This window comes from Schistocerca piceifrons, unplaced genomic scaffold (genome assembly GCF_021461385.2).
Source record: "Schistocerca piceifrons isolate TAMUIC-IGC-003096 unplaced genomic scaffold, iqSchPice1.1 HiC_scaffold_1423, whole genome shotgun sequence".
Classification (NCBI taxonomy): Eukaryota; Metazoa; Arthropoda; class Insecta; order Orthoptera; family Acrididae; genus Schistocerca; species Schistocerca piceifrons.
The window spans coordinates 83,191-98,583 of NW_025727262.1; the positions used below are offsets into that span (position 1 = coordinate 83,191).

A 15,393-nucleotide genomic window follows, 5' to 3' on the forward strand; every position below is an offset into this window, starting at 1 on the left:
CGAGCATATTTGAGCCTACAGACTGGCATGGCGCACAGCCCGAAATTGACTATTCATTATTTTACTCCTAACAAGGGAAGAGAAAGATCAAAGTTGTACGTTGTCATAATTGGAAATAAACGTATTGACGCTGAGGCGTAGACTCCTTATGGATAACGAACGACAATTAAGTTCGTTCCCTAGCAACAGCAACGCCGTTAATTCAGCCATGATGTACAGCAAATTAAATGCCCGGGGTGAGGATCGAACTCACGACCTTAAGATTATGAGACTTACGCGCTACCTACTGCGCTACCGAGGCACGGTGCAAGTAACGTTACAGGAAACTTGGTAAGTCTCTCATATTAGAGATTAGACAGTTCGCGCTTTCTCAAGAATCTGTTGTGTTGCTACACGTGCTTTCCCTACTTGCTAGATTAAACTGCTGCCGCAGCTTTTTCAACGGAACGCAGCACTGCCTGAGGTTACAGTACATCGCCCTTGCGGCACCTGAACACAGCGGCCTGTTGGGACAGGCCGACGTCAGAGTTCAGAAATAGCATGCGACCGTTCAAGTACGGTCTATTGCGTGCTGCGTGTATGGTTCCTCTCACAGCGAATCCTGCTATACATTCCTGAGGCTGACGCAGCTCAGGCGAGGAATCGGCGCGGCAGCATTATAGCGAGAACAGCAGAACGATGCATCGGCCGGGAATCGAACCCGGGCCGTCCGCATGCTAAGCGAGCATTCACCAATTTTTTTTTTCTTCTCATTTCTTTCGTTGCATTTGTTGGGGGCGGACGTCCGATGGCGCCCGTTCAAGTTCATCGTTGACTCGGTCTTTTATTACAGAGGGCAGATAACTCTCAGACCGAACACGCTGAGCTATCGTGCCGGCAAGCCTTAAGATTATGAGACTTACGCGCTGCCTACTGCACTACTGAGGCACATGCCATTGAACCAGCGATGCTCGTCAAGCTGCCCGTGCTTCCCGAGCACTTTTCTGCAGGGGAAAGTGGGATTGCCACCCAGCGACGTCGGATACAACCGAAAAAAGTGCTACACACGCGGAGTGCTCCACTACACTGCCTTAAAACGAATGCTCATCTCTATCGTGTGAGTAACCTTGCGGCCGCGGCGACTAGTCTTGCCCAAAGACGCAGCGTGCGTGGAGGCGCTACCCGAATGCGTGTGGATGCACCCTCCTACCTCGAAAAGCGCCTGCAGCTACTATCACCGTGGGCCGCTGCTGGCGGGCAGGAAGCCGACACAGCGGGGCGTTGCGAGCAGCGGCTGTGCGGTGGTGGTGTAATGGTGAGCATAGTTGCCTTCCAAGCAGTTGATCCGGGATCGATTCCCGGCCACCGCAAGTGGCGCTAGTTTTTTTCGTATGAGTATGTGAGCCGCGTGCTGTTAAATGAAGGTTTTTTTCGTCGTAGCTCCACGCAGACCATCCTGTAGTATGTCCCGACTTGTCCCGACTTTGCTCGGCTGACGCGAAAGCTGACGCTTGGAATTCGCCCTTATCAAAAGGACAGGCACTATAAACGGCTGTGAGAGGCGAGGTGTGGAGAGGTACCAAAACGACAGGCAATCTGCGAAATTTTCTGCTCGTTGTTCTTAAACAAAAAAAGAAAAATCCGACGCAGTCGGTAGGACTCGAACCTACGCTCCCAGAGGGAATCTGATTTCTAGTCAGACGCCTTAACCACTCGGCCACGACTGCTCGTAACCCAAGTTTCCCAGGAATCGTGAAAAATCCAACCGGTCTGCGCAGAATGTTGACAGGAAACGAACTCCGTGCACTGATTACGGCAGGGCTACCATCGCTACGAGACGAGCCATTACGGAAACGTTAAAATCTCCGCCCGGACAGGGACTTGAACCCTGGACCCTTAGGTTAAAAGCCTAATGCTCTACCGACTGAGCTATCCGGGCTCACGCTCGTTGTGGACGGAGCGGCTGCAAGCAATGTAAATAACTGGAACGCGTTTGTAGGCGTACTACGGTAATTTCTGGCTTCTGGCGCAACTGGCGACTTCACCGACTTCCCACTGACGCTGGTAGCAGCCCAACAACGGACCAGTGCCTCTTCTCCCTTTATTCCGGTGCCGACAGTAATTGCATCATGTGCCTGTTTTCCCCGATTACGTTCGGTCGAAGCTTCGGAAGGTGGGCGACAAACGACAGTTCGAAGGCCAAAACATGGAGCGTTGTGTGCGCAAAAACTTCCGTTCCGGTACCGGGAATCGAACCAGGGCCTCCTGGGTGAAAGCCAGGTATCCTAGCCACTAGACCACACCGGATTTGCTCGATAAGCGTCAGGTTTTCTCCGTCTCCTCTCGTATTTCGTGCTGAATCTGGACTCAGTGCAGTTCTCCGTTTGCGAGCATATTTGAGCCTACAGACTGGCATGGCGCACAGCCCGAAATTGACTATTCATTATTTTACTCCTAACAAGGGAAGAGAAAGATCAAAGTTGTACGTTGTCATAATTGGAAATAAACGTATTGACGCTGAGGCGTAGACTCCTTATGGATAACGAACGACAATTAAGTTCGTTCCCTAGCAACAGCAACGCCGTTAATTCAGCCATGATGTACAGCAAATTAAATGCCCGGGGTGAGGATCGAACTCACGACCTTAAGATTATGAGACTTACGCGCTACCTACTGCGCTACCGAGGCACGGTGCAAGTAACGTTACAGGAAACTTGGTAAGTCTCTCATATTAGAGATTAGACAGTTCGCGCTTTCTCAAGAATCTGTTGTGTTGCTACACGTGCTTTCCCTACTTGCTAGATTAAACTGCTGCCGCAGCTTTTTCAACGGAACGCAGCACTGCCTGAGGTTACAGTACATCGCCCTTGCGGCACCTGAACACAGCGGCCTGTTGGGACAGGCCGACGTCAGAGTTCAGAAATAGCATGCGACCGTTCAAGTACGGTCTATTGCGTGCTGCGTGTATGGTTCCTCTCACAGCGAATCCTGCTATACATTCCTGAGGCTGACGCAGCTCAGGCGAGGAATCGGCGCGGCAGCATTATAGCGAGAACAGCAGAACGATGCATCGGCCGGGAATCGAACCCGGGCCGTCCGCATGCTAAGCGAGCATTCACCAATTTTTTTTTTCTTCTCATTTCTTTCGTTGCATTTGTTGGGGGCGGACGTCCGATGGCGCCCGTTCAAGTTCATCGTTGACTCGGTCTTTTATTACAGAGGGCAGATAACTCTCAGACCGAACACGCTGAGCTATCGTGCCGGCAAGCCTTAAGATTATGAGACTTACGCGCTGCCTACTGCACTACTGAGGCACATGCCATTGAACCAGCGATGCTCGTCAAGCTGCCCGTGCTTCCCGAGCACTTTTCTGCAGGGGAAAGTGGGATTGCCACCCAGCGACGTCGGATACAACCGAAAAAAGTGCTACACACGCGGAGTGCTCCACTACACTGCCTTAAAACGAATGCTCATCTCTATCGTGTGAGTAACCTTGCGGCCGCGGCGACTAGTCTTGCCCAAAGACGCAGCGTGCGTGGAGGCGCTACCCGAATGCGTGTGGATGCACCCTCCTACCTCGAAAAGCGCCTGCAGCTACTATCACCGTGGGCCGCTGCTGGCGGGCAGGAAGCCGACACAGCGGGGCGTTGCGAGCAGCGGCTGTGCGGTGGTGGTGTAATGGTGAGCATAGTTGCCTTCCAAGCAGTTGATCCGGGATCGATTCCCGGCCACCGCAAGTGGCGCTAGTTTTTTTCGTATGAGTATGTGAGCCGCGTGCTGTTAAATGAAGGTTTTTTTCGTCGTAGCTCCACGCAGACCATCCTGTAGTATGTCCCGACTTGTCCCGACTTTGCTCGGCTGACGCGAAAGCTGACGCTTGGAATTCGCCCTTATCAAAAGGACAGGCACTATAAACGGCTGTGAGAGGCGAGGTGTGGAGAGGTACCAAAACGACAGGCAATCTGCGAAATTTTCTGCTCGTTGTTCTTAAACAAAAAAAGAAAAATCCGACGCAGTCGGTAGGACTCGAACCTACGCTCCCAGAGGGAATCTGATTTCTAGTCAGACGCCTTAACCACTCGGCCACGACTGCTCGTAACCCAAGTTTCCCAGGAATCGTGAAAAATCCAACCGGTCTGCGCAGAATGTTGACAGGAAACGAACTCCGTGCACTGATTACGGCAGGGCTACCATCGCTACGAGACGAGCCATTACGGAAACGTTAAAATCTCCGCCCGGACAGGGACTTGAACCCTGGACCCTTAGGTTAAAAGCCTAATGCTCTACCGACTGAGCTATCCGGGCTCACGCTCGTTGTGGACGGAGCGGCTGCAAGCAATGTAAATAACTGGAACGCGTTTGTAGGCGTACTACGGTAATTTCTGGCTTCTGGCGCAACTGGCGACTTCACCGACTTCCCACTGACGCTGGTAGCAGCCCAACAACGGACCAGTGCCTCTTCTCCCTTTATTCCGGTGCCGACAGTAATTGCATCATGTGCCTGTTTTCCCCGATTACGTTCGGTCGAAGCTTCGGAAGGTGGGCGACAAACGACAGTTCGAAGGCCAAAACATGGAGCGTTGTGTGCGCAAAAACTTCCGTTCCGGTACCGGGAATCGAACCAGGGCCTCCTGGGTGAAAGCCAGGTATCCTAGCCACTAGACCACACCGGATTTGCTCGATAAGCGTCAGGTTTTCTCCGTCTCCTCTCGTATTTCGTGCTGAATCTGGACTCAGTGCAGTTCTCCGTTTGCGAGCATATTTGAGCCTACAGACTGGCATGGCGCACAGCCCGAAATTGACTATTCATTATTTTACTCCTAACAAGGGAAGAGAAAGATCAAAGTTGTACGTTGTCATAATTGGAAATAAACGTATTGACGCTGAGGCGTAGACTCCTTATGGATAACGAACGACAATTAAGTTCGTTCCCTAGCAACAGCAACGCCGTTAATTCAGCCATGATGTACAGCAAATTAAATGCCCGGGGTGAGGATCGAACTCACGACCTTAAGATTATGAGACTTACGCGCTACCTACTGCGCTACCGAGGCACGGTGCAAGTAACGTTACAGGAAACTTGGTAAGTCTCTCATATTAGAGATTAGACAGTTCGCGCTTTCTCAAGAATCTGTTGTGTTGCTACACGTGCTTTCCCTACTTGCTAGATTAAACTGCTGCCGCAGCTTTTTCAACGGAACGCAGCACTGCCTGAGGTTACAGTACATCGCCCTTGCGGCACCTGAACACAGCGGCCTGTTGGGACAGGCCGACGTCAGAGTTCAGAAATAGCATGCGACCGTTCAAGTACGGTCTATTGCGTGCTGCGTGTATGGTTCCTCTCACAGCGAATCCTGCTATACATTCCTGAGGCTGACGCAGCTCAGGCGAGGAATCGGCGCGGCAGCATTATAGCGAGAACAGCAGAACGATGCATCGGCCGGGAATCGAACCCGGGCCGTCCGCATGCTAAGCGAGCATTCACCAATTTTTTTTTTCTTCTCATTTCTTTCGTTGCATTTGTTGGGGGCGGACGTCCGATGGCGCCCGTTCAAGTTCATCGTTGACTCGGTCTTTTATTACAGAGGGCAGATAACTCTCAGACCGAACACGCTGAGCTATCGTGCCGGCAAGCCTTAAGATTATGAGACTTACGCGCTGCCTACTGCACTACTGAGGCACATGCCATTGAACCAGCGATGCTCGTCAAGCTGCCCGTGCTTCCCGAGCACTTTTCTGCAGGGGAAAGTGGGATTGCCACCCAGCGACGTCGGATACAACCGAAAAAAGTGCTACACACGCGGAGTGCTCCACTACACTGCCTTAAAACGAATGCTCATCTCTATCGTGTGAGTAACCTTGCGGCCGCGGCGACTAGTCTTGCCCAAAGACGCAGCGTGCGTGGAGGCGCTACCCGAATGCGTGTGGATGCACCCTCCTACCTCGAAAAGCGCCTGCAGCTACTATCACCGTGGGCCGCTGCTGGCGGGCAGGAAGCCGACACAGCGGGGCGTTGCGAGCAGCGGCTGTGCGGTGGTGGTGTAATGGTGAGCATAGTTGCCTTCCAAGCAGTTGATCCGGGATCGATTCCCGGCCACCGCAAGTGGCGCTAGTTTTTTTCGTATGAGTATGTGAGCCGCGTGCTGTTAAATGAAGGTTTTTTTCGTCGTAGCTCCACGCAGACCATCCTGTAGTATGTCCCCGACTTGTCCCGACTTTGCTCGGCTGACGCGAAAGCTGACGCTTGGAATTCGCCCTTATCAAAAGGACAGGCACTATAAACGGCTGTGAGAGGCGAGGTGTGGAGAGGTACCAAAACGACAGGCAATCTGCGAAATTTTCTGCTCGTTGTTCTTAAACAAAAAAAGAAAAATCCGACGCAGTCGGTAGGACTCGAACCTACGCTCCCAGAGGGAATCTGATTTCTAGTCAGACGCCTTAACCACTCGGCCACGACTGCTCGTAACCCAAGTTTCCCAGGAATCGTGAAAAATCCAACCGGTCTGCGCAGAATGTTGACAGGAAACGAACTCCGTGCACTGATTACGGCAGGGCTACCATCGCTACGAGACGAGCCATTACGGAAACGTTAAAATCTCCGCCCGGACAGGGACTTGAACCCTGGACCCTTAGGTTAAAAGCCTAATGCTCTACCGACTGAGCTATCCGGGCTCACGCTCGTTGTGGACGGAGCGGCTGCAAGCAATGTAAATAACTGGAACGCGTTTGTAGGCGTACTACGGTAATTTCTGGCTTCTGGCGCAACTGGCGACTTCACCGACTTCCCACTGACGCTGGTAGCAGCCCAACAACGGACCAGTGCCTCTTCTCCCTTTATTCCGGTGCCGACAGTAATTGCATCATGTGCCTGTTTTCCCCGATTACGTTCGGTCGAAGCTTCGGAAGGTGGGCGACAAACGACAGTTCGAAGGCCAAAACATGGAGCGTTGTGTGCGCAAAAACTTCCGTTCCGGTACCGGGAATCGAACCAGGGCCTCCTGGGTGAAAGCCAGGTATCCTAGCCACTAGACCACACCGGATTTGCTCGATAAGCGTCAGGTTTTCTCCGTCTCCTCTCGTATTTCGTGCTGAATCTGGACTCAGTGCAGTTCTCCGTTTGCGAGCATATTTGAGCCTACAGACTGGCATGGCGCACAGCCCGAAATTGACTATTCATTATTTTACTCCTAACAAGGGAAGAGAAAGATCAAAGTTGTACGTTGTCATAATTGGAAATAAACGTATTGACGCTGAGGCGTAGACTCCTTATGGATAACGAACGACAATTAAGTTCGTTCCCTAGCAACAGCAACGCCGTTAATTCAGCCATGATGTACAGCAAATTAAATGCCCGGGGTGAGGATCGAACTCACGACCTTAAGATTATGAGACTTACGCGCTACCTACTGCGCTACCGAGGCACGGTGCAAGTAACGTTACAGGAAACTTGGTAAGTCTCTCATATTAGAGATTAGACAGTTCGCGCTTTCTCAAGAATCTGTTGTGTTGCTACACGTGCTTTCCCTACTTGCTAGATTAAACTGCTGCCGCAGCTTTTTCAACGGAACGCAGCACTGCCTGAGGTTACAGTACATCGCCCTTGCGGCACCTGAACACAGCGGCCTGTTGGGACAGGCCGACGTCAGAGTTCAGAAATAGCATGCGACCGTTCAAGTACGGTCTATTGCGTGCTGCGTGTATGGTTCCTCTCACAGCGAATCCTGCTATACATTCCTGAGGCTGACGCAGCTCAGGCGAGGAATCGGCGCGGCAGCATTATAGCGAGAACAGCAGAACGATGCATCGGCCGGGAATCGAACCCGGGCCGTCCGCATGCTAAGCGAGCATTCACCAATTTTTTTTTTCTTCTCATTTCTTTCGTTGCATTTGTTGGGGGCGGACGTCCGATGGCGCCCGTTCAAGTTCATCGTTGACTCGGTCTTTTATTACAGAGGGCAGATAACTCTCAGACCGAACACGCTGAGCTATCGTGCCGGCAAGCCTTAAGATTATGAGACTTACGCGCTGCCTACTGCACTACTGAGGCACATGCCATTGAACCAGCGATGCTCGTCAAGCTGCCCGTGCTTCCCGAGCACTTTTCTGCAGGGGAAAGTGGGATTGCCACCCAGCGACGTCGGATACAACCGAAAAAAGTGCTACACACGCGGAGTGCTCCACTACACTGCCTTAAAACGAATGCTCATCTCTATCGTGTGAGTAACCTTGCGGCCGCGGCGACTAGTCTTGCCCAAAGACGCAGCGTGCGTGGAGGCGCTACCCGAATGCGTGTGGATGCACCCTCCTACCTCGAAAAGCGCCTGCAGCTACTATCACCGTGGGCCGCTGCTGGCGGGCAGGAAGCCGACACAGCGGGGCGTTGCGAGCAGCGGCTGTGCGGTGGTGGTGTAATGGTGAGCATAGTTGCCTTCCAAGCAGTTGATCCGGGATCGATTCCCGGCCACCGCAAGTGGCGCTAGTTTTTTTCGTATGAGTATGTGAGCCGCGTGCTGTTAAATGAAGGTTTTTTTCGTCGTAGCTCCACGCAGACCATCCTGTAGTATGTCCCGACTTGTCCCGACTTTGCTCGGCTGACGCGAAAGCTGACGCTTGGAATTCGCCCTTATCAAAAGGACAGGCACTATAAACGGCTGTGAGAGGCGAGGTGTGGAGAGGTACCAAAACGACAGGCAATCTGCGAAATTTTCTGCTCGTTGTTCTTAAACAAAAAAAGAAAAATCCGACGCAGTCGGTAGGACTCGAACCTACGCTCCCAGAGGGAATCTGATTTCTAGTCAGACGCCTTAACCACTCGGCCACGACTGCTCGTAACCCAAGTTTCCCAGGAATCGTGAAAAATCCAACCGGTCTGCGCAGAATGTTGACAGGAAACGAACTCCGTGCACTGATTACGGCAGGGCTACCATCGCTACGAGACGAGCCATTACGGAAACGTTAAAATCTCCGCCCGGACAGGGACTTGAACCCTGGACCCTTAGGTTAAAAGCCTAATGCTCTACCGACTGAGCTATCCGGGCTCACGCTCGTTGTGGACGGAGCGGCTGCAAGCAATGTAAATAACTGGAACGCGTTTGTAGGCGTACTACGGTAATTTCTGGCTTCTGGCGCAACTGGCGACTTCACCGACTTCCCACTGACGCTGGTAGCAGCCCAACAACGGACCAGTGCCTCTTCTCCCTTTATTCCGGTGCCGACAGTAATTGCATCATGTGCCTGTTTTCCCCGATTACGTTCGGTCGAAGCTTCGGAAGGTGGGCGACAAACGACAGTTCGAAGGCCAAAACATGGAGCGTTGTGTGCGCAAAAACTTCCGTTCCGGTACCGGGAATCGAACCAGGGCCTCCTGGGTGAAAGCCAGGTATCCTAGCCACTAGACCACACCGGATTTGCTCGATAAGCGTCAGGTTTTCTCCGTCTCCTCTCGTATTTCGTGCTGAATCTGGACTCAGTGCAGTTCTCCGTTTGCGAGCATATTTGAGCCTACAGACTGGCATGGCGCACAGCCCGAAATTGACTATTCATTATTTTACTCCTAACAAGGGAAGAGAAAGATCAAAGTTGTACGTTGTCATAATTGGAAATAAACGTATTGACGCTGAGGCGTAGACTCCTTATGGATAACGAACGACAATTAAGTTCGTTCCCTAGCAACAGCAACGCCGTTAATTCAGCCATGATGTACAGCAAATTAAATGCCCGGGGTGAGGATCGAACTCACGACCTTAAGATTATGAGACTTACGCGCTACCTACTGCGCTACCGAGGCACGGTGCAAGTAACGTTACAGGAAACTTGGTAAGTCTCTCATATTAGAGATTAGACAGTTCGCGCTTTCTCAAGAATCTGTTGTGTTGCTACACGTGCTTTCCCTACTTGCTAGATTAAACTGCTGCCGCAGCTTTTTCAACGGAACGCAGCACTGCCTGAGGTTACAGTACATCGCCCTTGCGGCACCTGAACACAGCGGCCTGTTGGGACAGGCCGACGTCAGAGTTCAGAAATAGCATGCGACCGTTCAAGTACGGTCTATTGCGTGCTGCGTGTATGGTTCCTCTCACAGCGAATCCTGCTATACATTCCTGAGGCTGACGCAGCTCAGGCGAGGAATCGGCGCGGCAGCATTATAGCGAGAACAGCAGAACGATGCATCGGCCGGGAATCGAACCCGGGCCGTCCGCATGCTAAGCGAGCATTCACCAATTTTTTTTTTTCTTCTCATTTCTTTCGTTGCATTTGTTGGGGGCGGACGTCCGATGGCGCCCGTTCAAGTTCATCGTTGACTCGGTCTTTTATTACAGAGGGCAGATAACTCTCAGACCGAACACGCTGAGCTATCGTGCCGGCAAGCCTTAAGATTATGAGACTTACGCGCTGCCTACTGCACTACTGAGGCACATGCCATTGAACCAGCGATGCTCGTCAAGCTGCCCGTGCTTCCCGAGCACTTTTCTGCAGGGGAAAGTGGGATTGCCACCCAGCGACGTCGGATACAACCGAAAAAAGTGCTACACACGCGGAGTGCTCCACTACACTGCCTTAAAACGAATGCTCATCTCTATCGTGTGAGTAACCTTGCGGCCGCGGCGACTAGTCTTGCCCAAAGACGCAGCGTGCGTGGAGGCGCTACCCGAATGCGTGTGGATGCACCCTCCTACCTCGAAAAGCGCCTGCAGCTACTATCACCGTGGGCCGCTGCTGGCGGGCAGGAAGCCGACACAGCGGGGCGTTGCGAGCAGCGGCTGTGCGGTGGTGGTGTAATGGTGAGCATAGTTGCCTTCCAAGCAGTTGATCCGGGATCGATTCCCGGCCACCGCAAGTGGCGCTAGTTTTTTTCGTATGAGTATGTGAGCCGCGTGCTGTTAAATGAAGGTTTTTTTCGTCGTAGCTCCACGCAGACCATCCTGTAGTATGTCCCGACTTGTCCCGACTTTGCTCGGCTGACGCGAAAGCTGACGCTTGGAATTCGCCCTTATCAAAAGGACAGGCACTATAAACGGCTGTGAGAGGCGAGGTGTGGAGAGGTACCAAAACGACAGGCAATCTGCGAAATTTTCTGCTCGTTGTTCTTAAACAAAAAAAGAAAAATCCGACGCAGTCGGTAGGACTCGAACCTACGCTCCCAGAGGGAATCTGATTTCTAGTCAGACGCCTTAACCACTCGGCCACGACTGCTCGTAACCCAAGTTTCCCAGGAATCGTGAAAAATCCAACCGGTCTGCGCAGAATGTTGACAGGAAACGAACTCCGTGCACTGATTACGGCAGGGCTACCATCGCTACGAGACGAGCCATTACGGAAACGTTAAAATCTCCGCCCGGACAGGGACTTGAACCCTGGACCCTTAGGTTAAAAGCCTAATGCTCTACCGACTGAGCTATCCGGGCTCACGCTCGTTGTGGACGGAGCGGCTGCAAGCAATGTAAATAACTGGAACGCGTTTGTAGGCGTACTACGGTAATTTCTGGCTTCTGGCGCAACTGGCGACTTCACCGACTTCCCACTGACGCTGGTAGCAGCCCAACAACGGACCAGTGCCTCTTCTCCCTTTATTCCGGTGCCGACAGTAATTGCATCATGTGCCTGTTTTCCCCGATTACGTTCGGTCGAAGCTTCGGAAGGTGGGCGACAAACGACAGTTCGAAGGCCAAAACATGGAGCGTTGTGTGCGCAAAAACTTCCGTTCCGGTACCGGGAATCGAACCAGGGCCTCCTGGGTGAAAGCCAGGTATCCTAGCCACTAGACCACACCGGATTTGCTCGATAAGCGTCAGGTTTTCTCCGTCTCCTCTCGTATTTCGTGCTGAATCTGGACTCAGTGCAGTTCTCCGTTTGCGAGCATATTTGAGCCTACAGACTGGCATGGCGCACAGCCCGAAATTGACTATTCATTATTTTACTCCTAACAAGGGAAGAGAAAGATCAAAGTTGTACGTTGTCATAATTGGAAATAAACGTATTGACGCTGAGGCGTAGACTCCTTATGGATAACGAACGACAATTAAGTTCGTTCCCTAGCAACAGCAACGCCGTTAATTCAGCCATGATGTACAGCAAATTAAATGCCCGGGGTGAGGATCGAACTCACGACCTTAAGATTATGAGACTTACGCGCTACCTACTGCGCTACCGAGGCACGGTGCAAGTAACGTTACAGGAAACTTGGTAAGTCTCTCATATTAGAGATTAGACAGTTCGCGCTTTCTCAAGAATCTGTTGTGTTGCTACACGTGCTTTCCCTACTTGCTAGATTAAACTGCTGCCGCAGCTTTTTCAACGGAACGCAGCACTGCCTGAGGTTACAGTACATCGCCCTTGCGGCACCTGAACACAGCGGCCTGTTGGGACAGGCCGACGTCAGAGTTCAGAAATAGCATGCGACCGTTCAAGTACGGTCTATTGCGTGCTGCGTGTATGGTTCCTCTCACAGCGAATCCTGCTATACATTCCTGAGGCTGACGCAGCTCAGGCGAGGAATCGGCGCGGCAGCATTATAGCGAGAACAGCAGAACGATGCATCGGCCGGGAATCGAACCCGGGCCGTCCGCATGCTAAGCGAGCATTCACCAATTTTTTTTTTCTTCTCATTTCTTTCGTTGCATTTGTTGGGGGCGGACGTCCGATGGCGCCCGTTCAAGTTCATCGTTGACTCGGTCTTTTATTACAGAGGGCAGATAACTCTCAGACCGAACACGCTGAGCTATCGTGCCGGCAAGCCTTAAGATTATGAGACTTACGCGCTGCCTACTGCACTACTGAGGCACATGCCATTGAACCAGCGATGCTCGTCAAGCTGCCCGTGCTTCCCGAGCACTTTTCTGCAGGGGAAAGTGGGATTGCCACCCAGCGACGTCGGATACAACCGAAAAAAGTGCTACACACGCGGAGTGCTCCACTACACTGCCTTAAAACGAATGCTCATCTCTATCGTGTGAGTAACCTTGCGGCCGCGGCGACTAGTCTTGCCCAAAGACGCAGCGTGCGTGGAGGCGCTACCCGAATGCGTGTGGATGCACCCTCCTACCTCGAAAAGCGCCTGCAGCTACTATCACCGTGGGCCGCTGCTGGCGGGCAGGAAGCCGACACAGCGGGGCGTTGCGAGCAGCGGCTGTGCGGTGGTGGTGTAATGGTGAGCATAGTTGCCTTCCAAGCAGTTGATCCGGGATCGATTCCCGGCCACCGCAAGTGGCGCTAGTTTTTTTCGTATGAGTATGTGAGCCGCGTGCTGTTAAATGAAGGTTTTTTTCGTCGTAGCTCCACGCAGACCATCCTGTAGTATGTCCCGACTTGTCCCGACTTTGCTCGGCTGACGCGAAAGCTGACGCTTGGAATTCGCCCTTATCAAAAGGACAGGCACTATAAACGGCTGTGAGAGGCGAGGTGTGGAGAGGTACCAAAACGACAGGCAATCTGCGAAATTTTCTGCTCGTTGTTCTTAAACAAAAAAAGAAAAATCCGACGCAGTCGGTAGGACTCGAACCTACGCTCCCAGAGGGAATCTGATTTCTAGTCAGACGCCTTAACCACTCGGCCACGACTGCTCGTAACCCAAGTTTCCCAGGAATCGTGAAAAATCCAACCGGTCTGCGCAGAATGTTGACAGGAAACGAACTCCGTGCACTGATTACGGCAGGGCTACCATCGCTACGAGACGAGCCATTACGGAAACGTTAAAATCTCCGCCCGGACAGGGACTTGAACCCTGGACCCTTAGGTTAAAAGCCTAATGCTCTACCGACTGAGCTATCCGGGCTCACGCTCGTTGTGGACGGAGCGGCTGCAAGCAATGTAAATAACTGGAACGCGTTTGTAGGCGTACTACGGTAATTTCTGGCTTCTGGCGCAACTGGCGACTTCACCGACTTCCCACTGACGCTGGTAGCAGCCCAACAACGGACCAGTGCCTCTTCTCCCTTTATTCCGGTGCCGACAGTAATTGCATCATGTGCCTGTTTTCCCCGATTACGTTCGGTCGAAGCTTCGGAAGGTGGGCGACAAACGACAGTTCGAAGGCCAAAACATGGAGCGTTGTGTGCGCAAAAACTTCCGTTCCGGTACCGGGAATCGAACCAGGGCCTCCTGGGTGAAAGCCAGGTATCCTAGCCACTAGACCACACCGGATTTGCTCGATAAGCGTCAGGTTTTCTCCGTCTCCTCTCGTATTTCGTGCTGAATCTGGACTCAGTGCAGTTCTCCGTTTGCGAGCATATTTGAGCCTACAGACTGGCATGGCGCACAGCCCGAAATTGACTATTCATTATTTTACTCCTAACAAGGGAAGAGAAAGATCAAAGTTGTACGTTGTCATAATTGGAAATAAACGTATTGACGCTGAGGCGTAGACTCCTTATGGATAACGAACGACAATTAAGTTCGTTCCCTAGCAACAGCAACGCCGTTAATTCAGCCATGATGTACAGCAAATTAAATGCCCGGGGTGAGGATCGAACTCACGACCTTAAGATTATGAGACTTACGCGCTACCTACTGCGCTACCGAGGCACGGTGCAAGTAACGTTACAGGAAACTTGGTAAGTCTCTCATATTAGAGATTAGACAGTTCGCGCTTTCTCAAGAATCTGTTGTGTTGCTACACGTGCTTTCCCTACTTGCTAGATTAAACTGCTGCCGCAGCTTTTTCAACGGAACGCAGCACTGCCTGAGGTTACAGTACATCGCCCTTGCGGCACCTGAACACAGCGGCCTGTTGGGACAGGCCGACGTCAGAGTTCAGAAATAGCATGCGACCGTTCAAGTACGGTCTATTGCGTGCTGCGTGTATGGTTCCTCTCACAGCGAATCCTGCTATACATTCCTGAGGCTGACGCAGCTCAGGCGAGGAATCGGCGCGGCAGCATTATAGCGAGAACAGCAGAACGATGCATCGGCCGGGAATCGAACCCGGGCCGTCCGCATGCTAAGCGAGCATTCACCAATTTTTTTTTTCTTCTCATTTCTTTCGTTGCATTTGTTGGGGGCGGACGTCCGATGGCGCCCGTTCAAGTTCATCGTTGACTCGGTCTTTTATTACAGAGGGCAGATAACTCTCAGACCGAACACGCTGAGCTATCGTGCCGGCAAGCCTTAAGATTATGAGACTTACGCGCTGCCTACTGCACTACTGAGGCACATGCCATTGAACCAGCGATGCTCGTCAAGCTGCCCGTGCTTCCCGAGCACTTTTCTGCAGGGGAAAGTGGGATTGCCACCCAGCGACGTCGGATACAACCGAAAAAAGTGCTACACACGCGGAGTGCTCCACTACACTGCCTTAAAACGAATGCTCATCTCTATCGTGTGAGTAACCTTGCGGCCGCGGCGACTAGTCTTGCCCAAAGACGCAGCGTGCGTGGAGGCGCTACCCGAATGCGTGTGGATGCACCCTCCTACCTCGAA

The 15,393-nt window shown here is 52.2% G+C and overlaps 31 non-coding genes across 31 annotated transcripts; 6 read left to right on the forward strand and 25 right to left on the reverse strand.

Moving 5' to 3' along the window:
* Positions 1-228: 228 nt before the first annotated feature.
* Positions 229-301, reverse strand: Trnam-cau. The gene has a single exon. It is a non-coding gene; the product is annotated as a tRNA-Met (tRNA).
* A 976-nt stretch (positions 302-1,277) lies between these two features.
* On the forward strand, positions 1,278-1,349 carry Trnag-ucc. The gene has a single exon. It is a non-coding gene; the product is annotated as a tRNA-Gly (tRNA).
* Positions 1,350-1,624: 275 nt separating this feature from the next.
* Trnas-aga lies at positions 1,625-1,706 on the reverse strand. Its single transcript has one exon. It is a non-coding gene; the product is annotated as a tRNA-Ser (tRNA).
* A 139-nt stretch (positions 1,707-1,845) lies between these two features.
* On the reverse strand, positions 1,846-1,918 carry Trnak-uuu. Its single transcript has one exon. It is a non-coding gene; the product is annotated as a tRNA-Lys (tRNA).
* A 296-nt stretch (positions 1,919-2,214) lies between these two features.
* Trnae-uuc lies at positions 2,215-2,286 on the reverse strand. Its single transcript has one exon. It is a non-coding gene; the product is annotated as a tRNA-Glu (tRNA).
* A 308-nt stretch (positions 2,287-2,594) lies between these two features.
* On the reverse strand, positions 2,595-2,667 carry Trnam-cau. Its single transcript has one exon. It is a non-coding gene; the product is annotated as a tRNA-Met (tRNA).
* Positions 2,668-3,643: 976 nt separating this feature from the next.
* Trnag-ucc lies at positions 3,644-3,715 on the forward strand. The gene has a single exon. It is a non-coding gene; the product is annotated as a tRNA-Gly (tRNA).
* A 275-nt stretch (positions 3,716-3,990) lies between these two features.
* On the reverse strand, positions 3,991-4,072 carry Trnas-aga. Its single transcript has one exon. It is a non-coding gene; the product is annotated as a tRNA-Ser (tRNA).
* A 139-nt stretch (positions 4,073-4,211) lies between these two features.
* Trnak-uuu lies at positions 4,212-4,284 on the reverse strand. The gene has a single exon. It is a non-coding gene; the product is annotated as a tRNA-Lys (tRNA).
* Positions 4,285-4,580: 296 nt separating this feature from the next.
* On the reverse strand, positions 4,581-4,652 carry Trnae-uuc. The gene has a single exon. It is a non-coding gene; the product is annotated as a tRNA-Glu (tRNA).
* Positions 4,653-4,960: 308 nt separating this feature from the next.
* On the reverse strand, positions 4,961-5,033 carry Trnam-cau. The gene has a single exon. It is a non-coding gene; the product is annotated as a tRNA-Met (tRNA).
* A 976-nt stretch (positions 5,034-6,009) lies between these two features.
* Trnag-ucc lies at positions 6,010-6,081 on the forward strand. Its single transcript has one exon. It is a non-coding gene; the product is annotated as a tRNA-Gly (tRNA).
* Positions 6,082-6,357: 276 nt separating this feature from the next.
* Positions 6,358-6,439, reverse strand: Trnas-aga. Its single transcript has one exon. It is a non-coding gene; the product is annotated as a tRNA-Ser (tRNA).
* Positions 6,440-6,578: 139 nt separating this feature from the next.
* On the reverse strand, positions 6,579-6,651 carry Trnak-uuu. The gene has a single exon. It is a non-coding gene; the product is annotated as a tRNA-Lys (tRNA).
* Positions 6,652-6,947: 296 nt separating this feature from the next.
* On the reverse strand, positions 6,948-7,019 carry Trnae-uuc. Its single transcript has one exon. It is a non-coding gene; the product is annotated as a tRNA-Glu (tRNA).
* A 308-nt stretch (positions 7,020-7,327) lies between these two features.
* Trnam-cau lies at positions 7,328-7,400 on the reverse strand. Its single transcript has one exon. It is a non-coding gene; the product is annotated as a tRNA-Met (tRNA).
* Positions 7,401-8,376: 976 nt separating this feature from the next.
* Positions 8,377-8,448, forward strand: Trnag-ucc. The gene has a single exon. It is a non-coding gene; the product is annotated as a tRNA-Gly (tRNA).
* A 275-nt stretch (positions 8,449-8,723) lies between these two features.
* On the reverse strand, positions 8,724-8,805 carry Trnas-aga. The gene has a single exon. It is a non-coding gene; the product is annotated as a tRNA-Ser (tRNA).
* Positions 8,806-8,944: 139 nt separating this feature from the next.
* Positions 8,945-9,017, reverse strand: Trnak-uuu. Its single transcript has one exon. It is a non-coding gene; the product is annotated as a tRNA-Lys (tRNA).
* Positions 9,018-9,313: 296 nt separating this feature from the next.
* Trnae-uuc lies at positions 9,314-9,385 on the reverse strand. The gene has a single exon. It is a non-coding gene; the product is annotated as a tRNA-Glu (tRNA).
* A 308-nt stretch (positions 9,386-9,693) lies between these two features.
* Positions 9,694-9,766, reverse strand: Trnam-cau. The gene has a single exon. It is a non-coding gene; the product is annotated as a tRNA-Met (tRNA).
* A 977-nt stretch (positions 9,767-10,743) lies between these two features.
* Positions 10,744-10,815, forward strand: Trnag-ucc. The gene has a single exon. It is a non-coding gene; the product is annotated as a tRNA-Gly (tRNA).
* Positions 10,816-11,090: 275 nt separating this feature from the next.
* Trnas-aga lies at positions 11,091-11,172 on the reverse strand. Its single transcript has one exon. It is a non-coding gene; the product is annotated as a tRNA-Ser (tRNA).
* Positions 11,173-11,311: 139 nt separating this feature from the next.
* Positions 11,312-11,384, reverse strand: Trnak-uuu. Its single transcript has one exon. It is a non-coding gene; the product is annotated as a tRNA-Lys (tRNA).
* Positions 11,385-11,680: 296 nt separating this feature from the next.
* Trnae-uuc lies at positions 11,681-11,752 on the reverse strand. The gene has a single exon. It is a non-coding gene; the product is annotated as a tRNA-Glu (tRNA).
* A 308-nt stretch (positions 11,753-12,060) lies between these two features.
* Positions 12,061-12,133, reverse strand: Trnam-cau. Its single transcript has one exon. It is a non-coding gene; the product is annotated as a tRNA-Met (tRNA).
* A 976-nt stretch (positions 12,134-13,109) lies between these two features.
* Positions 13,110-13,181, forward strand: Trnag-ucc. Its single transcript has one exon. It is a non-coding gene; the product is annotated as a tRNA-Gly (tRNA).
* Positions 13,182-13,456: 275 nt separating this feature from the next.
* On the reverse strand, positions 13,457-13,538 carry Trnas-aga. Its single transcript has one exon. It is a non-coding gene; the product is annotated as a tRNA-Ser (tRNA).
* Positions 13,539-13,677: 139 nt separating this feature from the next.
* On the reverse strand, positions 13,678-13,750 carry Trnak-uuu. The gene has a single exon. It is a non-coding gene; the product is annotated as a tRNA-Lys (tRNA).
* A 296-nt stretch (positions 13,751-14,046) lies between these two features.
* Trnae-uuc lies at positions 14,047-14,118 on the reverse strand. Its single transcript has one exon. It is a non-coding gene; the product is annotated as a tRNA-Glu (tRNA).
* A 308-nt stretch (positions 14,119-14,426) lies between these two features.
* Positions 14,427-14,499, reverse strand: Trnam-cau. Its single transcript has one exon. It is a non-coding gene; the product is annotated as a tRNA-Met (tRNA).
* Positions 14,500-15,393: the final 894 nt, after the last annotated feature.